The sequence below is a fragment of the Notamacropus eugenii genome, chromosome 4, assembly GCF_028372415.1.
Source record: "Notamacropus eugenii isolate mMacEug1 chromosome 4, mMacEug1.pri_v2, whole genome shotgun sequence".
In the NCBI taxonomy this organism is placed as follows: domain Eukaryota; kingdom Metazoa; phylum Chordata; class Mammalia; order Diprotodontia; family Macropodidae; genus Notamacropus; species Notamacropus eugenii.
Window position 1 is genome coordinate 147,781,716 of NC_092875.1, and position 14,632 is coordinate 147,796,347.

The 14,632-nt window shown below is 38.8% G+C and overlaps 2 long non-coding RNA genes across 2 annotated transcripts in view; one reads left to right on the forward strand and one right to left on the reverse strand.

The window, feature by feature from the left end:
- LOC140500633 (uncharacterized) overlaps nt 1–14,632 on the reverse strand; it is an 86,446-nt gene that overhangs the window by 19,735 nt on the left and 52,079 nt on the right. The gene's annotated exons all lie outside the window — the stretch shown is intronic.
- LOC140500634 (uncharacterized) lies at nt 1,678–14,546 on the forward strand. Its single transcript, XR_011965806.1, has 3 exons — nt 1,678–1,799; nt 2,826–2,983; nt 10,062–14,546. It is a non-coding gene; the product is annotated as an uncharacterized lncRNA (long non-coding RNA).

Below are 14,632 nucleotides of genomic sequence, written 5' to 3' on the forward strand. Positions count from 1 at the left end.
ATGCTGGAGATACATAGACAAATAGAAACAATCCTTGCCCTTAAGGTATTTACAATCTACTGAGGGGGGAAATTAATAGCCACATATGGCCTCATTTCTTTTGTTGTTTGTTGTTCAGTCATGTCTGACTCTTCATGATTCCATTTAGGGTTTCCTTGGCAAAGATACTGGAGTGGTCTATGATATCCTTCTCTGACTCATTTTACAGATGAGGAAACTGAGGGAAAAAGGGCTAAGTCGCTTGCTCAGGGTCACACAGCTAGTAAGTATCTAAGGCCAGATTTAAATAAGAAAGATGACTTCAGGTCTGGCTGCCCATCCACTTCACCATCTAGCTGCCCCAGTTTCATTTATACACTGTTCCATTTAATTGAGTTACTTAGCCAAAGACATATGACTGGGAAATCAATGTAATCTACTACTTATGTATGTATGTGACATACTATTCTTTCCACATACATTATTATCATCATTGTATAGACTGTTATCTTGACTCTTCTTATTTCAGTTTGTGTGTGTGTGTGTGTGTGTGTGTGTGTGTTCGTCCTTCGTTGCCAAAGACCATGCCATCAGAGAAATAATGACATGACTAGCACTTGACTTTGTTTTGAGTGAGGGAGGGCTGTGCAGGTCACCAGCCTCACTTCTCCTCCAGAGCCATTTCAATCCAGTGACCAGATATTCATCAGGATGACTGGAGATGACCCAGGATGAGGCAATTGAGGTGTGTGTGTGTGTGTGTGTGTGTGTGTGTGTGTGTGTGTGTGTGTGTATTTGCATATGTTTGTGTATACACACATAAACTTGAAGTACAGTTATGTTTAAGATACTATAATTTATCATTTCCTTTTCATTGTTCTTTCTAAGTACTGTGAAGATTTTCCTCCCTCTTTTGCAAGCTGTTGAGACAAGACTGAGAATTTTTATTTAGGTGGAGTTCGGAAACTTTTGGCAAGTTTTCCAAACCCAACCCTGCTGCCAAGCAGCAAGAAAAATCATTAAGAGGCTAATGACTTCACACACCTAGTAGTATCATAAAGGGTTTGGTTCCTGGCACCTCATCCAAAACCTAGAAAGTAAACACCTGAAAGGAAGAGCATTTGGAGGGGTGGAGGGAGACATGGATCCCCTGATTCACCATTATTGGGCAACTGAATCTAAACTTGTCTCAACTGAAACATTGAGAGTCTTCTCCAAAGACACCTCCAGGATAGATGCCCATGTTCACACCCTACCCAGAAAAGCAAGTGTGAAAGAAGAGTTGGAAGTCAGGGAGAGTGAGGAAGAGCCCTATCCTACTCATCCTCTATTTCTCTCTTCTTTTTCAACAAATGGAGGTGGAGACTATGGGAGCTAACAAACAAAAGAGTTGAAAGGGTGAACCGACACACCACTCTCTTCTGTTTATTGTCCTTTCCAGGGAGCTATCCTAAGAACAATTACCAGAGATGACTATATGAAACATATAGAAGTGGTTCACCTTAACTCTTCCTTGATCTTACCTTTAATTAAACATGGTGTCCCAAAAATTTTTAGTGTAGCCTTAAGCTTTAATAGCTTAAGCATTAAAATCTTAAGACTGCACTAAAGCTGTTGGGACATCCAGTATAAGGAAAGACTCATCCATTCATGAACTGGCCTTCTAGTAGTTCATTTATCTATTGGACAAATATTTACCAAGTGCCTATTTAGCACAACCATTAAGCTGAGTCATTGGGGAAACATTCCAATCATAGAATTCTGGTACTTACAAGGACTTTTGAACAGAGAAGACTACAGTAAGGAGTGAACATAGGCAGGTAAGAGTCCTCCTTCCCTATCTCTCACCCAGCTCCCACAAAAGTCTCAAGTTGTCCTTCAAGGTGGAGCAAAAAATGAAGGCTCCTAAAGATAGATTATCTTAGAGAGATCAGTATTAGGTCTGAGGGCCCAAGACCTTGCATGTTAATGCCAGATGGGCTGATCAAGGTAATCCTGAAGGTTCCCATGGCTCCTTTAAAGTCCTGAAAACTTGGCATTGTTCCTGTTTAAACAATGATGGAGTTTAAAGTCAAGCCAACAAAGACAGGCAGTTAGGGCTGCTTTAAATGAATGTCCCCAGTGAAATGTTAATTTACTCTCCTGTATTTGAGTTCCAGTGCTGACATGGTCTTTGGTAAAATGATCGAAGAGGTTACATGAATGCTGATACAACGATACTGTATTACCATCCTTTTTAACAAAATCCAGAGATACCATAACACTGAGTAGGACAGAATCGCCTTGGAAAAAGTGACCCTTTTTTTTCAGCCACTGAATATGATGCATGTTATAGTGAAAAGACTGACTCTTTGGATTGGAGTCAGAAAGACTTGGGTTTAAAATCTACTTCAGACACTTACTAGCTATGTGACCAAAGGTAAATCACTTCATCTGTTTTAATCTGTTTTCTTATTTGTGGAATAGGGATGATCCTACCTGTGAAATAGGGTTTGGCTCATACCCAGATAACTTAATGTAAGCACCCAGTGGGGATGGAGGGACTGGTTTCTGGGAGAAGATATCCTGTGTTTGCCTACAACATGGATGGTGTCAGCCTGTTCCCATTGGCCATGTAGCTAGAACTGAATGCATCTTTAAATCTACTTGAGTGAGGCACAGTCATGCGCTTCTTTCTTTCTCGTGACATTCAGGCATAAAGGTCTCATTTACCTAGAGCAAGGGCATCATTACCAATCTAGATGGGAGAAGAGCCATATTTCCCTTCTCCTTACACATTATGGTCCCAAGAAATGAGCTTGGAATTTTAGTCTTGTTTCATCTTTCCTCTTCCTTTCTTGGTGCAGAGAGTGAAGTCTCAGACCTAGAAAATGGAACTACAGTGAACTTGATATCTAGGATGTTGCTAGCAGCCCAGGAGGGAAGCTCTGAGAAGCCAAGATACCCACGTACAAACCCAGGGAGCAGAGGTGTTTCCAGGTCAAATGAAACACTGGATGCAAAGGTTTGTACTTTATCACTGTAGCTGTCATTGTCATAATCCTACAATCACCAGGTCTCCGATTGAGTGATAACTTCATTTTCTTAGCTTTCTAGTGCACTGCTGCTGAGTTCAAGCAGTGTTTATAGACCAATACAGGGGTGTAAATGTTTAACAACCAAGCTTCTAGGTACCCCTCCAAAAAAAGTACGCACATACTTTTAAGTTTAATCTACATTATTAACACTTCAGACAGGTTAGATAATCAAGAAAACAATAAATCAAGCCCAGACTGGTAGATTTCTGAGGTGTAAATGTTCACATTGAAAATTTAACAATCATGTTTTATCAGCTGGTTACAGTTGGTAATAGCACACCTCTGCCAAGGAGGATTTGGACTTAGAATTTGGTAGATCTAATGTTACATAACAACAACAAAAATACTATATGAACCTCTCCCTACAGAACACAGGGGTGAAGGAGCACTATGCCCCCTCATATTGGTAGGAGGGAATATTTGTTCCTGCTATTTCTTTGAAGGAAATAGTCCTTTGTAAAAACTTAATCTGATTGGTATGTGGTTAAATGGAACCATGTTCCTTGGACCCCTAATGCTGAGGGAACACAATCAGTAGGGGCTTGAGTCAATGGAAGAGACTAGATACCCTCCAATTCTCAGTAAAGGTATGGGAGGACTCTGGAGAAAATGTAACAGACCTGAGCTTCAGGCAGTGGGGGTCAGAATTATCACTGCTACATCTGGAGCACCTAACTCCCAGAGTTCTGAAGTTCAAATGAAAAATATATGGAAAGCACCTTGCAAAAAACCAAACAAAACAAAAAAACCAACCAAAACTTTAAAGCACTACATAATTGTCAGTTTTGGATAGGATTATTATTGCTGCATAGAGGTGACCCTGGGTCCTCAAAGTATACTCTAATGATATACAATCTTTAGCAGTTCAGATTCTAAAAGAGTAGAAAGTTTTACAGTGTAATCGCAGCAACAGATTATATGTCTATTATCTGAGTACTTGTGTAGACAAATCTGAAGAGACCCACGTATAGAATATTGGCAACAAGGGGATGACTTTTTTTTGCCCACAGCAGCTCATGAGATGCCATCAGTAAAGGTATCATTTGTTTTGATTGAGATAGTACCCATATCAATGAAACCATAGATTTTTTTTTTTTTTTAAGAATTCAAGGACCAGATTTGGTTTTGATGTAACCTCTAGTATAGAACCAAATGCTTAGGGAGTCATAAACTGCTTTTGGCCAAAAGTGCACCAAATGTTGAGTACCATTTTTCTAGATCATCAAAATCAAAGTGATAAAATATCAATCATAGCCATAGGCCTAAGGATTGGGGGAGGAGAGAATGATCACACAAGAAACTGAAAATGTTTGGTTTCATGTTTTTGTATTGATGCAGTGGAACATTTTATACTCTCTTTGTCAAAGTCAGTTAAGGTTGTCTAAGTTAACGATACTACAACAAAGACCCCTTGCCTAAACTATAAGCTATGCTTTCCCTTCCAATATGTCAAGAAAAGGATCCAAGTAACCAGCATCCATATAAGTGGCAATAGCTTACAGAGGTCAGGCCTGAGATGGAAGGGGGAATCACTTACAGTTAGAATTACAAAACAAAGATTTTAATCATGAAAGAAAAGATTATTTTGCTCTCCATTCACTCCTCCCAACAATCCCCTGCTTGCTTATTCCTTATCCCACTGCCAACTGGGGGATATATCTATTCTAATGGTCTGAGATCACAAAAGGACTAAGTATGAAATCTCATGAGATCATACCAGGGACAGGGCTTGATTTGCAGTTAGCCAAGAGAGAGTGGAGCCGAAGAACTCAAGGTCCAGAAGCTGAGGAAGAACACAGGAAGCTGGCCTCAGATTCTCGAAGACCCTATATAATTTGGCTTTCTCTCAACCTCTTACAGAAACCAGGAAGTGTGAAAATGTGACTGATTGATGGCAGCTGCTCAGCCTTGAGCTTTTGCACCAGGGCTAATTCTCTAGGCTTTCTCTTTTCTCCATCCTTGTATCAAATTTCATGATGCTTTCTTTCTTCTTATATAACTTTCAAGATGGACCCTATAATTAAGGACACAAATTGAAGCTTCTCTCTCTCTCTCTCAAAGCAGTCAGGATTTGGTGACTTGCCCAGGGTCACACAGATAGTAAGTGTCAAGCGTCTGAAGCTAGATTTGAACTCCAGTCCTCCTGACTCCAGAACCAGTGCTCTATGTGTTGCAGCCCCCTCTTATTGTACTTTCTAATGGCATAGTGAAAACAGCACTGAAGCTGGAGTTAAGCAAGGGCCTGAGTTCAAATCTTGCCTCTGATACTTAACTGTGGGCAAGTCCCTTGATCTCTCAAAACTTGTATCCTCACTGATAATAGGAAGATAATGCCTCCAGTGTCTACGTTGCAGAGTTGTTTTGAGAAAAATGCTTTACATGCCTTAAAATGCTATATAAATTTCAATTATTATTTTTATTATTCAGTCACTCTTCTTTCTTCAAGGAAAAGGTGTTGGATCTGGCAAGCATTGAATCAAATTGCAAAATTATAGTTAACTCATTCAGGCCACTGCCTTGTTAGAGCAAAGATCAAAAAAAGCTAGAAAAAATGACATATGTGTACATGTACATGGTCTGCAGTTAAAACAATTCCAACCTGACCTACTTAAATGCATTATTAATGATGAAGAATATGATTTATGTGAAAGAAAAAAATGACATAGGCATCAATTACCATCATTTCATACAGAAATTCAAATAGTGGGAAGGGAATGAGAGTTTATTAAATGCCTACCATGTTCCAGGTACTGTGCTAAGTGCTTTACAAATATCTCATTTTATCCTTACTACAACCCTGGGAAGTAGATGCTATTATTATCCCCATTTTGCAATTGAGGAAGCTTAAGGCAGAAGGCAATTAAGTGACTAATGCAGGGTCACACAGCAAGGAAGTATCTGAAACCAAATTTGAACTCAGTTCTTCCTGACTTCCAGGCCACCTAATTGTTAGTCAGTTGATAAAAGAGAAGGCCAAAAGGACCTAAATGCTACTTAGTGGCAGCTAAGGGCAACTCCTTTGTAGAATCCTATGGAGAAGAATAACAAAAGATTATGAATAGTTTTACTTCATAAAATAGTACAGGGCAAAACTAATTTAAAGAAGATTTCATAAAGAATTGCCAACTATTAACAACAATATGAAAAATATTACAAGTCACTAATAATCTGAAAAATACGAAATAAAACAACCTCAAATTTCACCTAAGATCTAGCAAGTTGGCAAAACATGGAAATAGGCAATGTCGGAGGAATTTGTGGAAAGATAGGACCTCTAATCCATTATTGGTGGAGCTGTGAATTGGCACTACTATTCTGGAAAGCAACCTGGATCCATGCAAATAAAGTGGCTCAAATTTCCATACCCTTTGACCCAGAGATTTTATTGCTAAGAGGTCACTCCAAAGAGGTCAGTATCAAAAAGGAAGGCTTCATTTACAATAAAATATTTATGGCAGTATTTTTTGTGGTAGCAAAGAACTGGAAACAAGTTTGATGACCATTAATTTGGAAATGGCCAAATTGTGTAATATGGATTTAAAAGAATATTACTCTGCTTTTGGAAATAACCAATATGATGAATGCAGAGACTTATGAAAAGCCTTTCATGAACTAGGCAGCTAGGTGGTGCAGTGGATAAGAGCACCAGTGCAGGAGTCAGAGGACCTGAGTTCAAATCTCACCTCAGACACTTGACACTCACTAGCTGTGTGACCTCCTCCCCTCCCCCCCAACCCCCATGTGATTTAAAAAGAAAGTGAATTGGTGATGTAGTGAAAGTGAGGAATAACTTGGTTCAAGTGCTAAGAGAAATCAAGAAAGCTGCTTAGCACCTTGGGTGGACTCCACTTGCAAATTTATAGGAGGACACTAACAAAAGGCATGGTAGGATTGGGAGGCATAGATGGGTCATAGATGCCTCATCCTGGGTCATCTCCAGTCATCCTGATGAATATCTGGTCACTGGATTCAGATGGCTCTGGAGGAGAAGTGAGGCTGATGACCTGCACAGCCTTCTCTCACTTAAAACAAAGTCAAGTGCAAGTCTTGTCATTATTTCTCTGATGGCATGGTCTTCTTTGGCAACGAAGGACCAACACACACACACACATACACAAACTGAAATAAGGAGAGTCAAGATAACAATCTATACAATGATGATAATAATAAGTGTGGAAAGAATAGTAAGTACAAAACAGTCAAAAGTAAGGGTTGCAAGATTATTAAGAACTTGGTCTCAAAGAAAGGACATTAGAAGATATCCCCTTTATCTTTTATAGAGGTCGAATGGAGGTGGGTGAGTATGAAATATTGAATATAATAAGTTATCAAATGTACTAACTTGTTTAGCTGAATTTTTTAAAAAAATTCTGTATGACAAGAGATGGCTCTGGGGGGAGCAAGGAAAGATTCAGAGGGAAAGATAAGTGATAAAAAAAAATTTTTAATCTATTTTTAAACTACAAAAAAAGAGAAACGAATGAAGTCATCAGTCATGGAAGTCATAAGAGTTGATGAAAACATCAACTAAGTGAAGGCATTTAAGGATAAAACTGAAAGGAAGGCAATAATGCAAATTAAAGATAGAAAAAAATCTACCATGATTTTTATAATTCATTTTACTCACAAAGAGAATGGAGTCATCATACTTGGGATTTAACATGACAGTCCTAAATATGCCAATAAAGAAGGTAAAAATGACACCAAAGAAAGCAAAGATAAGAGAAGCAAATGATTAGACCAAACATAGAGAAAATCAAGCTGAAGGAAACATAACCATCAGGGTACTGAGAGATCGACCCACAAGGTTTCTGTCAAGAAGTCAAAAAGCACTATGTGTCAGGAGCTATGCTAAGTACTGAGAATATGAATGCAAGCAAAAAGAAAATCAGACCTCCTCAAAGAGCTTAATATTCTAATGGGGAAAGTCAACACATAAAAGCAAGCTGAAAAGCAGGAATCTGGCACCAGCCGTTGTAGAGAAAGTCCAAAGTTCAGTAGGGAATCCTGGAGGTGGAATTAAGACATGGCTGCTCTGGACATCCTCATTAAAAATGGAAGTTATTGGGGGAACCAACCAATCAGAGGGAAGTACTGAAGGATAGGAAGGTACTTCTAGTGTGCAAAATCTAGGGCTGGAGTGAGCTTCCAGGGCAGAGTGATTTCTGTGGCATTGTAGAGAAAATCTGGGAGGGGAGTTAGGAAAAGAAATGAAGAAGTATCTAAAGAAGGAAAAGATGCTAAAGGTACAGGGAGAAAAAACCCCCACAAACTTTGGACTTTATCAACATCCCCTCCTTCCTCCCCCCCCCCCCAATCCCATGTGATTTAAAAAGAAAGTGAATTGGTGATATAATGAAAGTGAGGGATAACCAATGGAGGGTTCAAGTGCCAAGAGAAATCAAGAAAGCTGCCTAGCACCTTGGGTGGACTCCACTTGCAAATTTATGGGAGGACACTGACAAAAGGCATGGTAGGATTGGGAGGTATGGATGGGTTGCAATCTTTGTCATTGTAGGGAACTTCCAAACAGAGATCAGTCAGTCAATAAGCATTTCTTAAGCACATGCTATGTGCCTAGAAGCAAAGAAAGGAAATAAAGTAACTCCTCACAACATCCCCCTTTAGGTTCTGAAACTATGTGATCGAAATCAATGCTTTGCTCTGCGTAATGAAAATTAATCACTGACATTGCACAGAGCAATGTTGATGTCTCCATTGAACAGCTCCATTCCATCTAGGAATGTGATATGGGATGATATAGGTTTGAATTGTGACTCAAGCATTTATGTGGTGCCTCATCCTGAGCAAGACATTTCAATATTTTCAGCCTCAGTTTGCCCATCTTTTAGATGGACATAATAATAGCTCCTACTTCTTAAGGTTTTGGGGAGGATCAAATGAGATAATATATATTAATTAAGCAATTTTGCAAAACAAAATTTGCAAAATGTAAAGGTTAGCTATTACTTTTAAATATATAATTTCATTGATATCTTCATTTCCAAATATATTCTTCCTACAGAGGCATCTCTTGTTAAAATAAATGAATAAATAAGATTGTAGCCAGGTTGAACTGGGACCATGCCATGGATCTTATTTAGAGTTAGCATTCCTGATTCTGGTTGACCAGGTGGTAGCTTTGGGCTCTGCTTCTGGACATGTATGACTCAACGCTAAAGGGCTCATACTTTGAAATGATGAAGAGTCCCCTTTTTTTCTAGAGAGCTAGAAAAAGCTGATGACTCAGTGACTAGCAAAAGGAACAACTACTCCCTCTGCCTCTCTTCCTTTTCCGATAGGAATTATGTTAGGACTGCTTCAACCTGCATCCCCAGAGGGACAATGAAAGGACAGTTTGCTCCCAACCCAATTCCAGCCTCTGCTCAGTCATGAGCACATGACATCTAAAGTACATAATTTGCCTAGGCAAGCTTGAGCCTGAATTAAGGATACCTTTTTTGTATCTATTCTTGCCTGATCTTAGGCAAATGGGTTAAGTATCTATGCTGAGATGGATTTGTCTAAGATTAGAGATGACCTTGTCAGTCTGAGAGGTCTGAAGGTCCTGAGTCCTATTGACTTGAGGTTGAATTGTGGCTGAGGAGTTATCTCTGGTAACTCTTTCAGTATTACTGAACAGCTAGCCATGAAAAGGCTAACCCAAGGGTGGGGAACCTGCGTCCTTAAGGTCACAGGTGACCCTCTAGGTCAAGTGCAGCCCTTTGACTGAATCCAAACATCATAGCACATATCCCTTGAGGGAAGTTTGGATTCAGTCAAAGGGCTGTACTTGAGGACTCAGAGGGACACATATGGCCTTGAGCCCGCAGGTTCCCCACCCTGGGCTAAACTCTTAAGGTGTTGTGAGAATCAAATGAGACAATGTACATAAAGCAACTCTATAATACAAATTTTGCAAAATAAAGTCTAGCGAAATAATTATCTTGGTATCTTTTGTTTTTATATCACCATAATTTCCAAACATCTTCTTCTCCTTTCTAGATTCCCTCCAGAATCACTCCCCTTTCTAGAGAGGCATCCATTGTAAAAAAAAAAGAAGAAGAAGAAGAAGAAGAAGAAGAAGAAGAAGAAGAAGAAGAATTGGCATGGCTCTTTGACCAGCAGATATACACAGAGAGTTAGTCAACAAGCATTTCATAAGCACCTATGTTCCAGGCACTGTGCTAAGTGCATGAAAGTTATTTAGACAGCACAGATCCAAGGTGAAACGTAGTGTCTAATTATCCATCCTTTAAACTGTGGACAACAGCACAAATACAATGTCAGGGTGACCTGGCTAAAGGGAATTTATGTGAAAAAGACTAAGAGATTTTTGCAATCTTAGTATGAGTCAAGAACAGGAAGTGGACTCACAAAGCTGATGCAATCTTAGGCTGTATTATAGAATTATAGGGTTCAGAGGAACCAAGAGTCCCCCCTCTATTTTGATAAGATCTTGCCTAGCTTACATCAACTCTGAGAATCACATTGTTTTTAAAAATATATTTATTTTTAGTTTTCAACATTCACTTCTATAAGATTTTGAGTTCTAAATTTTCTCCCCCTCTCTCCCCTCCCCCTTCCCCAAGAAGGAGTGCAATCTGATATAGGGCTATATATATTCATTCATATTAGACATATTTTCACATTAGTCATGTTATAAAGAAGAATTAGAACAAATGGGAGAAACAAGAAACAAAAAAGAGAGAGAGCAAATAGTCTGCTTTGATCTGCATTCACACTCCACAGTTCTTTTTCTGGATGTGGATAGCATTTTTCACCACGAGTCTTTTGGAACTGTCTTAGACTTAGCTCTTCTCAGCAATGCAAGGATCTATTAAAGTTAACCTTCAAACAATGTTGCTGTTAGTGTGTACAATGTTCTGCTGATTTTGCTCACTTTACTCAGAATCAGGAGAAGCACGTTTTTAATAGGATTATTAACAGACCAGGAAAGCACTCAAGATGGTTGGGGTATTCAAAACAATATCTTCTGAGGAGTAACTGAAAGAACCGTTGAGCTTTAGTTTAGTAAAAAGAAAAGACTAAGTGAAGATATTGCTATTTTCAAATATTCACAAGGACTACCACAGCATGTTTGGACTTCATATAAGGAAGACCTGGGACAGCTAGGTGATGCAGTGGATGGAGGACCAGCCTGAAGTCAGGAAGACCTAAGTTGAAATCCAGCCTCAGACACTTACTAGCTGTATGACCCAGAGCAAATCACTTAACCCCGATTGTCTCCCCCCCTCCCCCGCCCCCGCCAGAAAGGAAAACCTTCCTGACAATTAGAGTTCTTCAACAATGGGAAATTGGATTATTCCATTATTCATGGAAGGGACGTGTAGAAGTACTCAAATAAAGGCTGGATGAAGAGGAATCCCTTGTCAGAGATTCTATAGAGCAGGAATTCTTAAGCTATGGATCCCCAAGAATTTGTGAATAGATTCTAAGAGGTCAGTGAATTTGGATGGGAAAAAATTACACCCTTATTCCAATGTAATTGGTTTGCTTTATAATCCTATGTATTTTATTTTATGCATTTAGAAACATTATTCTGAGGAGTTCATAGGCTTCACCAGACTGTCAATAAAAGGGGTCCATAACATCAAAAAAAGTTTAAGAATCCCCACTAAACAATTTCACTTCTCGGGCTGTATCGCAAAGAGATCAAAAAAATGAGAAAAGGTCTCACATGTACAAAAATATTTATAGCAACTCTTTTTATGGGGGACAAGAACTGGAAATCAAGGGAATGCTCATCAACTGGGGAATGGCTGAGCAAGTTGTGGTATATGAATGTAATGAAATACTATTGTGCTGTAAGAAATGATGAACAGGAGGATTTTAGAAAAGCCTAGAAAGACTTATATGAACTGATACTGGGTGAAGTGAGCAGAACCAGGAAAACATTATACAGAATAACAGCCACAGTGTGCAAAGACTTTCTAATAGACTTAGCTCTTCACAGCAATGCAAGGACCTAAAACATTCCCAAAGGATTCTTGAGGCAAAATGCCATCCACATCCAGAGAAAGAACTATGGAATCAGAATGCAGAATGAAGCAGACTGTGTTCTCTTATGTTATGTCTTGGTTTGGTTTTTCTCATAGTTTCTTCCATTCATTTTAATTCTTCTGTGCAACATGACCAATGTGAAAATGAATGTATGTGTAGAACCCATATAAGATTGCATGCCATCTCAGAGAGGGAGTGGGAAAAAATTTAAAACTTATGGAAGTGATTGTTGAAAACTGAAAACAAATAAATTAATATTTTTTTGAACAAAAGAATCCCCACTAAAGAAGGAATTCCTTCATTTTACAATGGGAGAAATAACTGTAAAGCTTATGATTCCATAGGATTTCTAAGCTCCATCTAGCTGTCTCTACTTTGTTGATGAACAAACAAGAGAAGAGTATGTATCAACTTAAGTTAAAGGAAGACTGATACCAGAAGGACCCTTGCTTGGGCAAGGAAGGTTGTCATGAGTTGTTATAGTTGTGTAATTAAAATAGGTGGATGGAGGCCCAGGGAGCAGTTATCTGAGGGTCACAGTAGGAGGGCTGGGTGGCTGATAGATATGGTACTTCCTTTATCACTTACAAACATGCCCATCAGAATGGATCATGCATCATTCATTCCTAGATAAAGTTGCAAACTAGAAGGACAGGTTATAATTGGAAAGCCACAGCCGGGTTCTTCTGGGATTAGGAACTGGAAGGTTACCAGTCAGAAGGACATTTAATAAAACAGTACATGTGTAGACATTTTGAAAACTATAAAACATTATAGAAACATACAGAATTACTTATGTCAATCAGAAGAACTTTGGAGGGAGTTATCAGTGTATATACACATATAGTTCTGGTGCACATTTTATAACCTGGCAATTAAAGCATTTCTTTCTCATCAGGAAAGGGAAGAGAAAAATCTTCACATAGCATCTGCTAGTTACTAGGCACTGTGCTAAGTGCTTATTCTGATCTTATTTGAAAGACTATTCCAAAACCATTAAGGCTTCTGTAATTCCTAAGTCAGACTGAGTAAGATAGGATACTGACCTTAATGAATTTTTAAAAAATTTCTTGACACTTTTGGCAGCTAGGTAGCACAATGTATATCATGCTGCACTTGGAGTCAAGAAAATCTGAGTTCAAATCCTGCTTGAGACACTCACTACTTGTGTGATCCGGAGCAAGTCAATTCACCTTTCAACCTCAATTTCTTTCTCTGTAAAATGGGACATAATAATAGTCCCTAACCCTCAGCTAATATTATTGTAAACCAGGAATATGACAAATTAGACAGCATTTTGATGGAGAGAATAGAATCTTGAACTTGGAGTCAGAAGAGATGTAGATAGAAATCACACCTCTGATATTTACTAGCTGCATGGCCATTGGTAAGCCAGTTCATCTCTTTAAGTTTCAGTTAAGAAGGTAGTATAATACCTCTAGTTTCAATCTCACAAGGTGAAAAAATGTAATCTCTCTGAGAATAGGGAGTTTCATTTTTTTTGTTTTTCTACCTCCAATGTCTAGAACAGTGTCTGGCACTTATTAAACTCTTATAAGAGCTTAATAAATACTTCTTGATTGTTATAAGGCTCAAATTAAGGAAAGGGAAGTAAATAAGCATTTTTATATTTGCCTATGTGCCAGACACACTGTTAAATATATTCTTATAAATAGTATCTTGTTTGATTCTTACAGCAACCCTGCAAGGGAGGTGCTATTATTATCCCCATTTTACAATTGAGGAAACTTAGGCAAACAGGTTAAGTAATTTGTCTAGGGTCATACAGCTATTAAATTTCTGAAGCTGGATTTGAACTTCGGTCTTTCTGGTACTCCCAGCTGTCTCTATGAGATGATGGTATATTAAATGCCCTGCAGTCTTTAAGTGCTATATAAATGTCAGCTAATTCAGCCTTGCATATCATGGGGCACAAGCTTACAAGAGGAAACTAAGCAATTTTCTCTTTCAAGGTTATAGAGTTAGGAAGAAAGAATCTTTAAAGGTTCAGAAAGAATAAGCCTGATGATGGGGTCAGGTGGACAAGCTATCCTGCATTACTCTTGGGATGGGTTTAAATTTGTTCCAAAAGAAAAATCCAAAACAAAACCTAGAGTTGTTTGCTTCCAACAGATCTGCAACAGGAAGCAAAAACAGAAAACACAGGAAGCGAGCCTGCCAACCTTACTTTGTTTGGCAAATCTAATACTCTCCCTACCCCCATATGGGACTATTTATGGGGGCTCTGGGTAATTGGAGCTAGAGAAAGGAGATACTGGATTTGCCCTTGGTTCTATATAAACTAGAATTTTAAGTGATAACAAATAGTAACTGCCCATGGGGGAGAAAAGAGCAAGGTGCTTTTGGCCAGCACTCTTTAGTGTGTTTGCCTCACAGAAACAGTAACTACAACAGTCAGTGAAGGGCATTAAATGACCTTTTTAAGATAAGTACCAATTGTACTTGTTCTTCCAGAAGGAAGGAAGGAAGAGAAAGAGAAAGAGGGAAGGAAGAGGAAGAAAGAAGAAAGAGGAGAAAAAAGGAAAGAGGGG